Source organism: Podarcis erhardii (genome assembly GCF_964252035.2).
Source record: "Podarcis erhardii genome assembly, chromosome: 4".
Classification (NCBI taxonomy): Eukaryota; Metazoa; Chordata; class Lepidosauria; order Squamata; family Lacertidae; genus Podarcis; species Podarcis erhardii.
The window spans coordinates 43,681,343-43,696,029 of NC_138508.1; the positions used below are offsets into that span (position 1 = coordinate 43,681,343).

At 42.0% G+C, this 14,687-nt stretch overlaps 1 protein-coding gene across 1 annotated transcript in view; it reads left to right on the forward strand.

Annotated features, from left to right (window-relative positions):
• Positions 1 to 1,031: 1,031 nt before the first annotated feature.
• POU1F1 (POU class 1 homeobox 1) overlaps positions 1,032 to 14,687 on the forward strand; it is a gene marked incomplete at its 5' end in the record, with an annotated part of 64,189 nt that continues 50,533 nt past the window's right edge. The window contains 3 exons of the mRNA XM_081858545.1: positions 1,032 to 1,520; positions 2,673 to 2,745; positions 5,126 to 5,261. The remainder of the gene's footprint in view (positions 1,521 to 2,672; positions 2,746 to 5,125; positions 5,262 to 14,687) is intronic.

Sequence of the window (14,687 nt, forward strand, 5' to 3'; positions counted from 1 at the left end):
AAAAAGTAGATAAATTGCTATGCTTGCCAAGATGTATTAAGGATGAAATAATACAGGGCTTTCTTGGGAAGCGTGTGTGTCTTCTTGGGGGGAGGGCTGTTACAATTTAACCCATAGCCAATGTGGTGCCTACCAGATATAGTTGGACTACAACTCCCAGTAGCCTTAGTCAATATGGCCAGTGGTCAGGGATAATGAGAGGCACTGGCTACTGTGGCTAAACCATTTCATAGGGTAAAGGGGTAAAGTAGGAAGAAAGTGAAGTGTTATCAGTGCCTTTGCCAAGAGCTGTTTTGTTATGGAACGTTGAAAGATGGAACACTGTGTGTGCGACTGCATGCTAGCATAATGTTAGCACTTACAAAGCACTGTGAACTTTTTCACGTTACCAGTAAAACACCGTGCTCACAATGCTAAATTGGTAATTTCTGGTTGGTTGACTTTATGGCAAACCACTCTAAACTCATGAAAAAAGGCAGAGTTTATGGGCAAGGTATTTCTGCTCTAAATATTTGCTGGAATAGAGCCTGTTACAAAGGGCAGTAAAAAGGAAATTGGTTGGAATAAAACACTGGATCAGCCATTGTGTAAACTGTAAACCGGGGGGGGGGGGGGGAGAGAGAGAGAGAGAGAGAGAGAGAGAGAGAGAGAGAGAGAGAGAACGAATTCATCTAGCTTTGTACTGAGAATGCTAAAGTCTGTGGAATATCATGAATAGCAAATGCTGCCATCTCGTGTTCGCTGATGGCAGCAAAAGTCAAGAGTTAACCTTTGTTTTGATAACCACAGTACATACTGCAGTTCCTCTCACCAATGCAAGATTGTCTATGAAATGTAATAACTACCAAGCACACAGGTGCAAATATTTGAAAGAAAGTGCACCTCACCATCTGCAAGTTACAGTGATACCTCAGGTTACAGACGCTTCAGGTTACAGACGTTTCAGGTTACAGACTCCGCTAACCCCGAAATAGCACCTCGGGTTAAGAACTTTGCTTCAGGATGAGAACAGAAAATGCGCGGCAGCAGCAGTGGGAGGCCCCATAAGCTAAAGTGGTACCTCAGGTTAAGAACAGTTTCAGGTTAAGAACGAACCTCCAGAACGAATTAAGTTCTTAACCCAAGGTACCACTGTAATTGCTTTGGATTCAGGGAATGTTTCAAATGATGGACCAATGCTGGACTAGATTAAGGTTACCAGATGTCCCCGTTTCCTGGGGACAGTCCCCAGATTTACAAATCAGTCCTCTGACAAAATCCTATCATTCCGACTCATTTCAATGAAGTATTCCCGGATTCATTAAAAAAAAGCTGGTAACTTTAGACTAGATGGGCCAGTGGCCTGACGCAATAGGCTCTTCTGAAGTTTTTATTCTTATCTGCATTTAAGTCCAGAAACTCTAAAATTCAGAATGCAGGCGGAATGGAATTCCCCTCTATCCCTAGCTGCTTGCATCACAATCCTAGACATTTTTACTCAGAAGTCAATCCCACTGAGCTCCAAGGCACCCTACTCCCAAGTAAGTATTTATGAGATTACAACTTTAGTAGACAAGGAGAGCGAGAGAGTTCTCTTTTCCATGGTATAGAATTTGGATGTGAAACTATCTTCAAGTGAGAACAGTTAATGGAGGGGCAATTTTGTAATCCTGTGTTAACTCTTGTCTATTGGCACTGATTGATCACATGCAATAAAATATGAATAATGAATAGGAAGTAGTCTATGAGCAGTACATGAACTGCCTTCAGACTGAAAAATGTCCATACCTCCTATCTTGCAATGAGCGACTAGAGTGACAATCTCTGTGATTGGCCAGCAGAATGATTCATGACAGCAAAAGGAGAATTTGTTTGCCCAGAGTATTCCGAATGAATAATTCATCTAGCTTGACATTTCTCAATCCCTCCCCTTTTGTGTTTTTATTGCACCTAGATAAAAGTCTCACTTTGGTTTAAAAAAGGTAAAAGATATTAAGTTTTATATTTTTCTCTATAAACCTTAATAAAATGTATTATTAAAAATACATTGCTATATAGGTATTCTCTGACTTGTCTTCATCACTAGTCCAATTTCAGTTGCTTCTGCTCCTGTGACAGAAAAGCTCTAAGTTTAAAAACTTTGGTGGAAAAGTTACATACTGGAATGAGCTTCCTTATAACAAGATATTTGCAAAATATCTTGCGAGAGAAAGAGAAAGAGAGAGAGAGAGAGAGAGAGAGAGAGAAAGCAAGAAAGCAAGAAAGCAAGAAAGCAAGAAAGCAAGAAAGCAAGAAAGCAAGAAAGCAAGAAAGAAAGAAAGAAAGAAAGAAAGAAAGAAAGAAGGCATGGCCCCACCTACACCACTGGCTTAGGCAGCTTGTGGCCCATGAGATGAGGGAACACAGCCCTCAACAAATAAAAGATTTAGACAACAGCAATCTCCATTCTTGTAGCAAAACAAAAGAATGTTTCCTACTTTCAAAAAGCCACAATCCCAGTACCATTTCCATGCTTGCTTCCACTGGTCCTTCATCCAAATATTATGATTTCCTTAATCATATATCATTTTTCATCAATACTTAGCTCCATTTTCTATGATCCATGGGATTTACGTCTAAGGAACTTAATGGTACAATTGTAGAAATGGATTTGCTGCTTTTAGTTTACTGAATATGTAATCTTTTGTATTTAGCAAGGCTGGGAAGCTACAAGTGCAAGCGCTGCAGCAGCAGCCCATCTGCTGCCCAACTCTCAAAGCCAGGAAGGTAATGATGGTGTGTTTGTGCTAAACCTGCACCATTCTACAGGCAGCAAATTAGTGTGGGTAAAAGAGAAAAGGAGATATGTGATTTTGAACACCAGGGATTCTAGAGAATAAGCACAGAGATTTACCTTTCTGCCTCATTCTCTCAAGCATACTGCTTATCGTGTTGTTGATTTTTCAATGATTCCTTTGATACAGAGGCTGGGCACCTTTCCCTTGGGCCACCGACAATGTCTGAATATCATGATGAAGAAGGAACCATCCTGTGCTACTCCATCACTGGGAGATGCGATAGTCTGCATCAGCACAACAATGATATCATGTTGTGGTACAGGGTAGGGGATTGGAGCCTGTGCTGCCAACTGACAATATTACAGAAAGAGGGAATGGGGAGAGTAAGGAGGAGAGGTGGAAGAGAGAGAAGACTTGGGCTCTCATGGCTTTCCTTTCTCCAGGGATTTTGGGGGTCCACCTCCTGGAATCTCTTCTTGGACCACATTAAAGCTGTCCTCTCAGCATCTTTTGAAGAATATTATGTAGACCAGGCAGGAGCAAACACTTTCCAAAAAAGTAGAACTTTAACAATTAGAAAAGCTGTCCCCATCAGCAGCAAGGATAGCAAACCATCTCATTAATATTCAGAACAAGCTTGTAAGGTCGGCTAGTTTTATCATCCTCATATTGTAGTGGAAGGCCAGTAGGGGCTTGCTGAAGACAAGCTGGTGTCTTTGAGGTAGACCTGAACCAGAGACATATCTGAGAATCATTTATAGGCTGCTCTTGCACATCAGATGAGTTGACACACTATACCTGGGAGTGGAAGATATGAACTTCACCACACTGAAAAAAGTATGGCATCCGAGTTAGGGCATTTTGTGATATAAGCAAACGTTTGTGATAATAGATTGCAGCTGACTCTTTCACACATGCCAGTCATCACTTGATGTTGCAGTCATAATGGGATGAGCTTGCATGTTGAACCAGACCTTAGGCTGAGAGGGTTGCTCAGTTAACAGAATTTTTTTCTGGAGGTTCAGCTGTGCATATGCCCCTCTGCATCCACAGCTGAGAGTGGAAGGGAGCTGAGTCATGTGCAAATCCCAAAAATAAGCATATATTTCAGCAGAAACTGAATCATCCATAAGGCCCACTGCATTCCCATACATAGGAAGCTACATTCTATCAAGTCAGACCAGCTGTTAACCAGATGTTTGATGGTTTGTGGGACAGCTGTGGGCAGGAGTCCTGCAATGGACTAGATGACCCATGGGATCCCTCCCAACTCAACAATTCTGTGATCTTATTTTATTGTGCAACGCTGTAGTGAAGCAGCAAATAAATAAATACCTAGTACCAGTTCAAACCACTGGACCTTCTGCTGTAGAATTGCCTACAACACTGAGTAGCAATGGCTCTCCATCCTTCACTTGGAGCTGTGAAGGATTGAACCTGGTACCTTTTGCATGCAAAGCAGATGCTCTGCCATGGAGAAATGATACTTTCCCTATGTTTTGTGAACTTGGGTAGCAAAGAATCCCCACCTGAGCCATCCACATTACATCACCGAGCAGCAGCAGCAGCAGCAGAAGAAGAAGAAGAAGAAGAAGAAGTGCCACTTTCATTTCAACATTCCACCAGGACCATTTGTAAGGGTCACGCCCTCCAGGAGCTCTTGCCAGCTGTTGCTTCCTGTTGAGGAACAGATGACTGGCATGGAGAGCCTGTAGAGAGGCTGGTGGGAGTCTAACAGCATCTAGGCGGCCACAGATTCCCCACCAATAATCTAGTCGGATGAAGAGCTGTGGAGAATTCACACACACACACACACACTCTCTCTCTCTCACACACTCTCTCTCACACACACACTTTTTGTGACATTTTGGTATTGCCCTACTATGGATTTTGGATTTTCCCCCCCTTACAGGCCAGCATGGCTGCCTCAACTTGATGTGTTACTTAAATGGGTTTCATATGGATGGGTAATTCACACAACCACCAAAACCATTAGACATTGCTTTGGTAAGTTCCTAAGGAAAACTATCCTTACATCCTGGCAAATGGGTATTCAATGCTGTAAAAAGTGGTCCCGTAGGGCCCTGAAGGATATTCTTCTAGTGAAAATCTCCACTTTGCTGGTCAGTGCTGTTTGCACTTCCAGCATGTATATGAAGAGCTAAGACATTACAACATGGATTCTTGGAAATGCTTGAAATTACACAATGGCTCTTTGCCAATGACAATGAATAAGGAAGTTATGGTGGTCTCTTTAACATGAAGTACCTGCGATGCTATTAATATCCTTAAGTACTTGTCAGTAAAATCATAGTGATGAAAATTGTACATTCTTTCTTACTAAGAGTTTCTATTTTCTTTCCTGGCAGGACTGTTAAATATGATAGGAAAGCTTCATCGGTTGAATTTCTTCCTATCATCGCATCTCCATGTTGGGGAAAATTGAGCCTGTAGTGCAGCTGCTGAAGATTGAAGCACCCTGCTAGAATAAAGGTGGCAAAGCTGGTAACAAAATATGCAAATAAAATTGATGTACAATGTGTAGTTTATAGACCTGATTTTTTTCAAGTTCAAAAAATCAGCAATTTTATCATCAGCAATACAGTACCTACAGCAAACTATGTATTTGTCTGAAGTATTATGGGAATTAAGGCTGAAATACTATACCTCCTTGTTTGTGAGTGATATCCATTGAACTCAATGAGACTTACTTCTGAGGATTAGATTGCTCTCTCTCTCTCTCTCTCTCTCTCTGACTCTCTCTCTCTGGGGGTGGGTGGGTATGTATGTATGAACCACTAGAACTTGGAATATTTTCCTGAGCTGGCAGCATCCTACTAGGCAACATCCTATTAGCTGTGTGCATTTCAGTGAGACTGGGGCAAAGTAACTTACTGGTAGATTGTATCTTCCAGCTCTGGTCATGTGAAGAAGAGTCCATTCTTCGCTAAGACCCACTTACATGAAAGAATGTTGTATGGGACATAAGATCCCACATCCATCAAGAGGGTTGTGCTTGGATTCTTTTTTCCTTTGACCTTACTAGTAATTTGTCTTCAGGAGTATACAAATTCTCAAGCCCTGTAGCTTGCCTGGTGCTGCTTTTGCCCCTGTATATGAAAATATTTGCACAAAGGCCAAAAAGTATCAAATGAATTTTATAGTTGCTGACCCAGTGCTAAATACTGATTATTACATTAACCAAAACACACACACACACAGTTTGTTTGGAATTCTGTCTGGCATTTGCTGTCCTGGGCATAATTTGAATTCCAGAGCTCCTTGACTTTCAATTTTTGGTATAATTGGTTTTCTAAAACTTTGAAGTGCAGATGAGAGTTGATAGTCCATGTTATTAGCTTTACATGCCATCTGTCACATGGCACTGCCATTTTGCTTGGGGTAGGCAAATATGAAACAATACCCTAAAAGAAAGTATGATGTGGGAGAATGCATTAACATTAATGTAAAGAAGGGGGAAAAAGAAGTGCTTGACTGCAGTAAGGCAATAATAGGACAATTCATAATTCATAACCCACTGGCAGTATTTTATAATGAATGTCAATATCCATAGGGTTATCTGGATCTGCCCGAGTGCTTTCATTAAAAGATGTGGTATGATAGACAGAAGTGTTTTTTATGTGTAAGGTCAGTCTATGCTACTGTTATCCATTTATTGTAGCTGCTTATTGTAGCTGTGATCTGCAAGCCAACTGAATGGATGTACATACTGTAGCCTAGACTGTTGCTTGAAAAAAACATTTCATTTTGAGAACCTGGTTATCTGGATTGTGTCAAACACATATACCCATACCTTCAAATGGAAATGAGCATCGGTTTACATCTTCCACTGACATCCAAGAGTCTAACATTGTGTATGCCATAAAATGCCAACAGTGTCCTTCAGCTCTCTATATTGGACAAACAGGCCAGACCTTACGCCAAAGAATAAACGGACATAAATCGGACATCAGGAATCACAAGACAGAGAAACCAGTAGGAGAACACTTCAATCTCCCAGGACATTCTATACAAGATCTCAAAGTAGCTGTTTTACTACAAAGGAATTTCAGAAATAGACTGGAAAGAGAAGCTGCTGAATTACAACTTATCACCAAGCTTAAAACCATGGAGAAACCTGGTCTGAACAAAGACCTTGGATTCTTATCTCATTATACATGACAAAGCCATTTTTCACCTTTTCACCCCTTGCTTTTTCCTGTAAGACCTATTGCAGTCGTCAAGAGTCGTCAACAGGCTCATCACAGCTATCTGCCAATCACCCATTCCCACCACCCTTCTGAGTAATACCCCTCCCCACCTTCTCACTATATAGAAGGGTCTGGAAACTTCTGTTTCAGTGTATCTGAAGAAGTGTGCATGCACACGAAAGCTCATACCAAGAACTGACTTAGTTGGTCTTTAAGGTGCTACTGGAAGGAATTTGTTTTGTTTTGACTATGGCAGACCAACACGGCTACCTATCTGTAACTGGATCCAAGAGTTGTAAGTGTGTTTCCTTTTGACTGGATCATGTCCCTCATTGTTAATTCTATGTTGGCAATCCCATTCTGGATTTTAAATACTATAATTTTATGATCAGCAGGCATTTACATTCAGGAGCAGAACTTGAAATGCTGGGAGACTATTTCTCTCCAATTGCATTCTTACAACAAACAGTATTTGGAATAGCTCTACAGTCCAAGAAGAGAAGATTATCTCCAAAAGCAAAAGCAACTGTAATTAATTGATAGGAAGAAACTCAAAATGGAGTTAGAGCTAAAGGCTGATGCATGTAAATGGATTAGCTTTTAAACCTCAGATCCATAATAGCAAAGGAGAGGGAAGCACACCAACTAATATTTGTGTGATGTTGAGCCATGTGCATTTTTTTAAAAAAGCACAAGTGTGACTTATGCATCATTTATACACATGATGCCAACTCGCATACTCCTCGGCATAATTCCACTCCTGTTGTTTTTTTGCAAATCTTTTCAGAGAGGGCCAATTTAAACACAATGCCTTTTATGCGTGGCCCTGCCAAAAAGCTCTCCCTGATTGTGGCATTGCAGCCTGCCAGCATGGCAAAAGAATCAGTTCATATGCAGCACTGGCACCAGTAGGCTATGTCCAAAACATTGACCATGTTGGTAGCTAGGCGATGCTAGCTGGTAATAATGGGATGGCTGTCTACAGTAGAAAGTTCAAAGAAAGCTGTGCAAGATGCTTCACATAGGCATGAGCATCTGACAGTAGCTTCTTCATGGTTTTTCACTTTCATTGCCAATTAATTTTACAGCTATTTCCAGGCAAGGAGGGCACACCAGGCAGCCTTTAAAACTTTAAAACATTATCTTTTGACAGCGCCTTCTGTTCTTCGTCTGTCTTTCTCCTTGCTTTTGTCCTGTTTTTATTATATTTCTATGCCACTTTCTATTCAAATGAATCAGAAATGCAGCACTATATATATATAACAATTAACAAATTGTCATTAGAATAATTACAATCCATAAAACACCAGTCACTGGCCAGCACAAAGTCTTTCTCCCCCCTTAGCCTTTCCTTATGTTTCCTTTCTGGGCATTGTTGAATTTCTGGTTTTGTGGCAAGACCTCAGAGATTCTGGAAGGCAAACTTCTAAATCCAAGAGAAATAACTGCAGCTCTTAGGATATAACAACATGCAGGGGTCCAACATATTCACAAGAAACTTCACTTCTTCTAAGTCATCCTGGAGTTGAAGAGTTTGAAGGAACTCAAGACACAGAGGCATAATGACTGTGACAGGTGATGAGAGGCCACCAGAATGAAACAGGAGACTGGTATTGGGTTCAATTAGGCCACAACTTTATTGACTACAGGAAAGTGTAGGTTTGGCTAAGGTATTGGGCATGTATCCTGCATCAGGCAGCCCACCTGCTACCTGATAGGAACCTGGTTGGGTTGAACTTGTGCTGGGGAGTTGCCCCCATCATAGACTGGGTGGCACGACCCCGCACAGGTCACGACTGGGAGAGGTATATTGGCCCATCTGTCCCCCAGTGGACTCCCAGAGAGAGTTACTGCTCCTGGACTCCTCTAATAGGGTACCCCAGTGACTAAGAATCCATCCAATGCTTTATCTGCCAAAGCTGTGACGGTTGCTATGAGGTAGGCGAAAACCTGCAGGCTGGCCAATTTGCTTGCAGGAGAAAATGCCTCCCTAGCCCCAAATATGGTGACTAAATAAATCATAGCAAGGTCCATAGGCTCCACACACTTCATGTCCACTCCACACACACCCCAGACAGCCCCTAAAGACAGGGTGGGTGGGTGGAAAATCTCACAACCATCAGCCAAGAGGGCGGCCTGCTCCTGGCAACCCCCTTAATAGGCTAGGGGCAGGTTGGTTGCAGCCCCCAAGCCCCTGCCTCTGATTGGGTAGGCGGGCACTGCCCGCCCATACCTGAGAACATGACGTGACTGGAGGTGGGCAGCAACAGGTGACCATCGCCTCATCCAGCCACGCTGAAAGATGGCGGCCACCCATCATGGCCATGTCATGCGGCAACAGCCGCCCACCCAGAGTCCCAACTGAGCGGGACTTCCGGGATAGCGCGAACGGGTAATGGCGGATTCCCTCCGAGCTCTGGAGGGAATCGGCTCCGCTAAGGACGGGTCTTGCCGTGCCGGCGACACGGGGACCCTTAGAAACCGCAGGCGCTGAAGCCTGCGGACATGGAGACTCGGCGGGCACCTTAAGCGCCCTCCCCGATCCGCGAAGAGCCTTTTTAAAGGCTACGGAGGGGACCGGAGAGTGGCGTGGAGCTGAGAGTCGATCGCTGCCTTGGCGGAGCGAAGCCGCGAGCCATGACCGGAGAGCGCTATCTTTCTTCCTGAAATTTGGACTGAAAAAACAACTCGTGAGTAGAAGGAAATTTTGGCACTAAAAGTTTTATCATTGAATTTGAGTACGAGCGGGGGATGTGTTAAAAAGGAAGTCCACACTCCCCCCCCCACCAAAAGACTTAAAGCAAGGAGAGGAGCACTAAGTCGGAAAGACTTTGGTGTTGAAAGGAGAAAGAACACTTTCATAAATTGGTTGAAAAAGTTACTTGTGCTGGAGTGAAGAGAGGGGAATCCCAGAGGTTTTGCTTTTGGCGGACCCCCCCCCCGAACCCGGGCAGTGCCCTGCTTGGGAACCCGAGAGAAAAAACAAGGTGTTTGACAGCTGTCAAAAGAGCTGTCAAACGGACGTCAGCTTGGAAATTGAGTTAAAACTGTGTTATAACTATATTGTTGGGACTAAAAGTGTTACATTAAATTGACTGGAAACAAACTAATTCTGAATAACAAAGTAACGAACTGTTGGAAAAGAACTATGATGGAAATCCCCCTGGAGGGAACTAAAGACATTGCAATGGCTGCGGAAGGAAAACTACTGGCAGAGATAAAAAAAATGTTTTCCCTGATGGGAGCTCTGCAAGAGCAGAGCTTAGCCATGAGAGATCAACTGATGACCTTCAATCTTAAACTAAACAAATCTGTTGGTGGAGCTAACCGGATGGAAAAAGAATCTGCAGCTGCAGAAAAAGAGACAACTTCAGAACTGGGGGAAAAAGAAGAAAAAGAAGAAGGAGTTCAGGAGGAAGAGAGCAATCAAATATCTGTAACTTTTGGGAGGAAAAGAAGTGAAAAAGACAACCAATGGATCATAAATCTGCAAAGAGAGAGAAAGATGGAAGTCCCTGGAACAACTGAAACATTAAGCCACGAAAGAACGAATAAGTATGATGGAGACTTCTTCTTTAAGCTGCAACATGGGAGATCTGTTGATCCTGGACAAAGACTGTTTTTGTTTGGAAAATATGAGGAACTGGTGACAGAATTCCTTCGAGAAGAGAAGATCAATAAAAAGGACTATAAACAAAATTGCTGGAGAGTGATTAACGGGGGCCTAAGGGCCTCTGATGTGAGAAATCCGGGTTAAATCTGTTTTTTTTTCTTTGGGATATTAATGTGGGAAGGGGCAAATACCGGGACAGAGGGGGAGGGGAGTGCAGAGTGGTAAAAGTCTGGGGTTTAGAATAGAAATATTATTGTTTTTTGATTTAATATAAAGAGTAAGGAATTTGTGGGAGAGAAACTAGGCCGACCTTAGAGAAACAACTTAATATGTATAATGGGATTTAAAGTAAAAATGGATAAAGGATAAATTATAAGAAAAGATATGAATAATATTTAAGAGATTTGAACAAATAACTTGCTGAGATATTTAATGAAATGGGAAGGTGGCTGGGGGGGGTGGGGGGAAGTCACTGAAAGAGGGTAATGATTGTAAGGGTATGAAACTACAGATATTCTGTTTTGTGTTTTGTGTTTATGATATATGTTTGTGTTTGTTTAAAAAAATTTTGAAAATCCAATAAAAATATTAAAAAAAAAAAAAAAAAAAAAACAGAGTCCCAACTGAGCGGATATTCTGCAGGACATGACCCCACACCCAGCAGTACATACAAGTATTTATAAGTAGTGAACATGGAAAGGAGACTAGCAGAAAGTGACACGTGATCCACACACCCCTAAACACCCAAACAATTTGTCTATGACTCCAAATAGAGCAGTTTGGAGCCTGACTCTGCTGTCCCGACTTATTGGATTAGCCCCTGATCGGGTCAGCCTGAATTTACTGTTGAGATTGGTGTTGTTTGAAGGTGTCACGTGGACTATGCAAATTACAAGGGACTGCAAACACACAGAAATAATAATAATAATAATAATAATAATAATAATAATAATAATAATAATATATTTATACCCCGCCCATCTGGCTGGGTTTCCCCAGCCACTCAGGGTGGCTTCCAACAGAACACTAAAATACAATAACCTATTAAACATTAAAAGCTTCCCTAAACAGGGCTGCCTTCAGATGTCTTTTAAAAGTCTGGTAGTTGTTTTTCTCTTTGACATCTGGTGGGAGGGTGTTCCACAGGGTAGGTGCCACTACCGAGAAGGCCCTCTGCCTGGTTCCCTGTAACTTGGCTTCTTCTAGTGAGGGAACGTCTTCAGGTATACTGGACCGAGGCCATTTAGGGCTTTAAAGGTCAGCACCAATACTTTGAATTGTGCTCAGAAACGTACTGGGAGCCAATGTAGGTCTTTCAAGACCGGTGTTATATGGTCTCGGCGGCCACTCCCAGTCACCAGTCTAGCTGCCGCATTCTGGATTAGTTGTAATTTCCGGGTCACCTTCAAAGGTAGCCCCACATAGAGTGCATTGCAGTAGTCCAAGCAAGAGATAACTAGAGCATGCACCACTCTGATGAGACAGTCTGTGGGCCGGTAGGGTCTCAGCCTGCATACCAGATGGAGCTGGTAAACAGCTGCCCTGGACACAGAATTGACGTTTCCGAGCACAATTCAAAGTGTTGGTGCTGACCTTTAAAGCCCTAAACGGCCTCCAGTATACCTGAAGGAGCGTCTCCACCCCCATCATTCTGCCCGGACGCTGAGGTCCAGCGCCGAGGGCCTTCTGGCGGTTCCCTCATTGCGAGAAGCAAAGCTACAGGGAACCAGGCAGAGGGCCTTCTCGGTGGTGGCGCCCGCCCTGTGGAACGCCCTTCCAGCAGATGTCAAAGCGATAAACAACTACCTGACATTCAGAAGACATCTTAAGGCAGCCCTGTTCAGGGAAGTTTTTAACGTGTGATATTTTACTGTATTTTTGCTTTCTATGGAAGCCGCCCAGAGTGGCTGGGGAGGCCCAGCCAGATGGGCGGGGTATAAATAATAAATTATTATTATTATTATTATTATTATTATTATTATTATTATTATTATTATTATTATTATTGACCTGTGCCTCCATGGACAGCTGTGAGTCCAGACCAGGCTGCGCACCTGGTCTCTGATGTGGACAAGCCTTAAGTAACAGCCTTGTGAAGTAAATTTGGTAAAGTCTCTTCAAAGGATTAGACAACTACCTCTACCCAGTCAATACAAGCGACATTTTCTTACTGCTCTAATGCAGTCAATGTATTACTTTAGCAGTATGAAGATTTTTTAGCTCTGCTGGTTCCATTTTTCTTTTTGTGTGTACATGGCCCAGTCTAGCCCTTATTTATAACAGTACTGCTCACAGTTCTATTAAAAACTCCAGGATTTTCAATCTGTCTTATACCTACCCCATCATTATCTCCCAGAATTAGCAGCATTCTGGTAACTGGGTTAAATTGGACCATTACCCGTTACTATAGCAGCCAGAATTTCTTCTCTGGGTTGGTTAAGGCTATCGTCACAGGTAGAAGAGATAACCTTGGCATGTCATATTTTGTGCTGTAATTAGTAAATAATAAAATCTCCCTTGTTGCACAGGGTTTGGCTGTTTAGGAAAGGGCCAGTATTTATCACTAGGCAGAACTATCTATAGAGATGCACACTTATTTTGATTTATCAAATATCTCCATAGATAACTTTATTGCTCTCATTCCTGCATTCGAAGGGAGTTATTTTCCTAATTTACTTGATGAAATTGTGCACAGAAGGTAATTTGGATGTGTGTTTCTTCTCAATCTAATAATTTGCTTTTGAATGGAAATAATTTCCTTCACAGCTTTGTTCTGAGGAAGGTCAGGTGATTTACCTGCTTCCCAAATAAAGATCATCAACTGAGATGAAATACAAGTCCTGCGTAGGTTAGAGAGCAAGGATATGAATGATAGTTATTGGCTAGTAGCAAAAATGTCTGTGAAACAATGAAGTATATTCGGTAGCTATGTTATCAGTCACTTCTGTATGTCTACATTTATTCTTGATAGTTTGGTTGACCAGTTAAACATGGCATTCCTTGCTTTCTTTGTGAGTGGCTTGCTAGGCCTGCAAATAGATCTGAGATGATGAGCACCCTAAAGCAAGGGCAAGCATAAAATTTACCAATCCAGTTTTTATGGCATACATTTTTTTATGGCATACAGACATGAAACACCTGGTAGTGCAATGCCGATGCAGAAACATAGTAAGATTCTCAGGGTCTTGCTATGTACACTTTGATCCTACCTATATTTACTTGCTATATTTCAGTGGTACTTACTCTGAAGTAACTGTGCACAGGACTGTAGAATTTGGTGTTAAAATAAAATCAAAATGTTAATGTAACCTGATTGTGGATTTTTTCATATGTCATTATTGCCTCTTTGATTTATTCCAGAGCTTATGGAGCAGATTTTGGCTAGACCATGTGGAAGTCGGTTTCTGTAAACTCTTCAACTTAGCTTAGTTTACATAGCTACTCCCCTCTTTTTTATAACCAGAGGAAGCCACTTACAACTTCCTTAAACATACAGTGTTCAATAGTAATAATAATAGCTTGTCTTGGCATGGAGACATCTCAAATGGAGGGGAAAATGCCGCTTCTCTAATTCAAGAAGTTAAATCCATCCTTATTTGAATTGCCAGAAATATAGGGAGCCTTGTTTGCTAACTGTTTAGCAAGTAAGCCCTGATTTAGATGTCTTTATTATTGGAATGTTCTTCAGATGCTCTGTGCTAGCAACAAGTAATCATCATCTGTCATTAAATCAGGGCTTATTTTCAGCTGGAACGCAGTTCTGTCGCCTCTCAGGTTGGCGCTGTTGCCATTATAAGAGAAAAAGGGAAGCGTTTATGGTGAGTTCCGCCACCTCCTCTGTTATTTTAGCACTGTATAAAATAACAGGTTTACAATATATACAACATGCCTCTGTTAATTGTAAGAACAAGTTGGGAAGTTGCTGGAGGCTTCAGTTTGCTTAGCATTTCTTCCATGCAAGTTTCACTGGAATTGATGAGGGGAAGCAGAAGATGAGGGGAAGCAGAGAAAAAGAAATGGTTGAGTTATTGCCTCCATGTTTTAGAGATCGCTTGCATTCCTTTGGTAGCCTACAAAGCCAGTGATTACACTGGCAGAAAGTTTGAA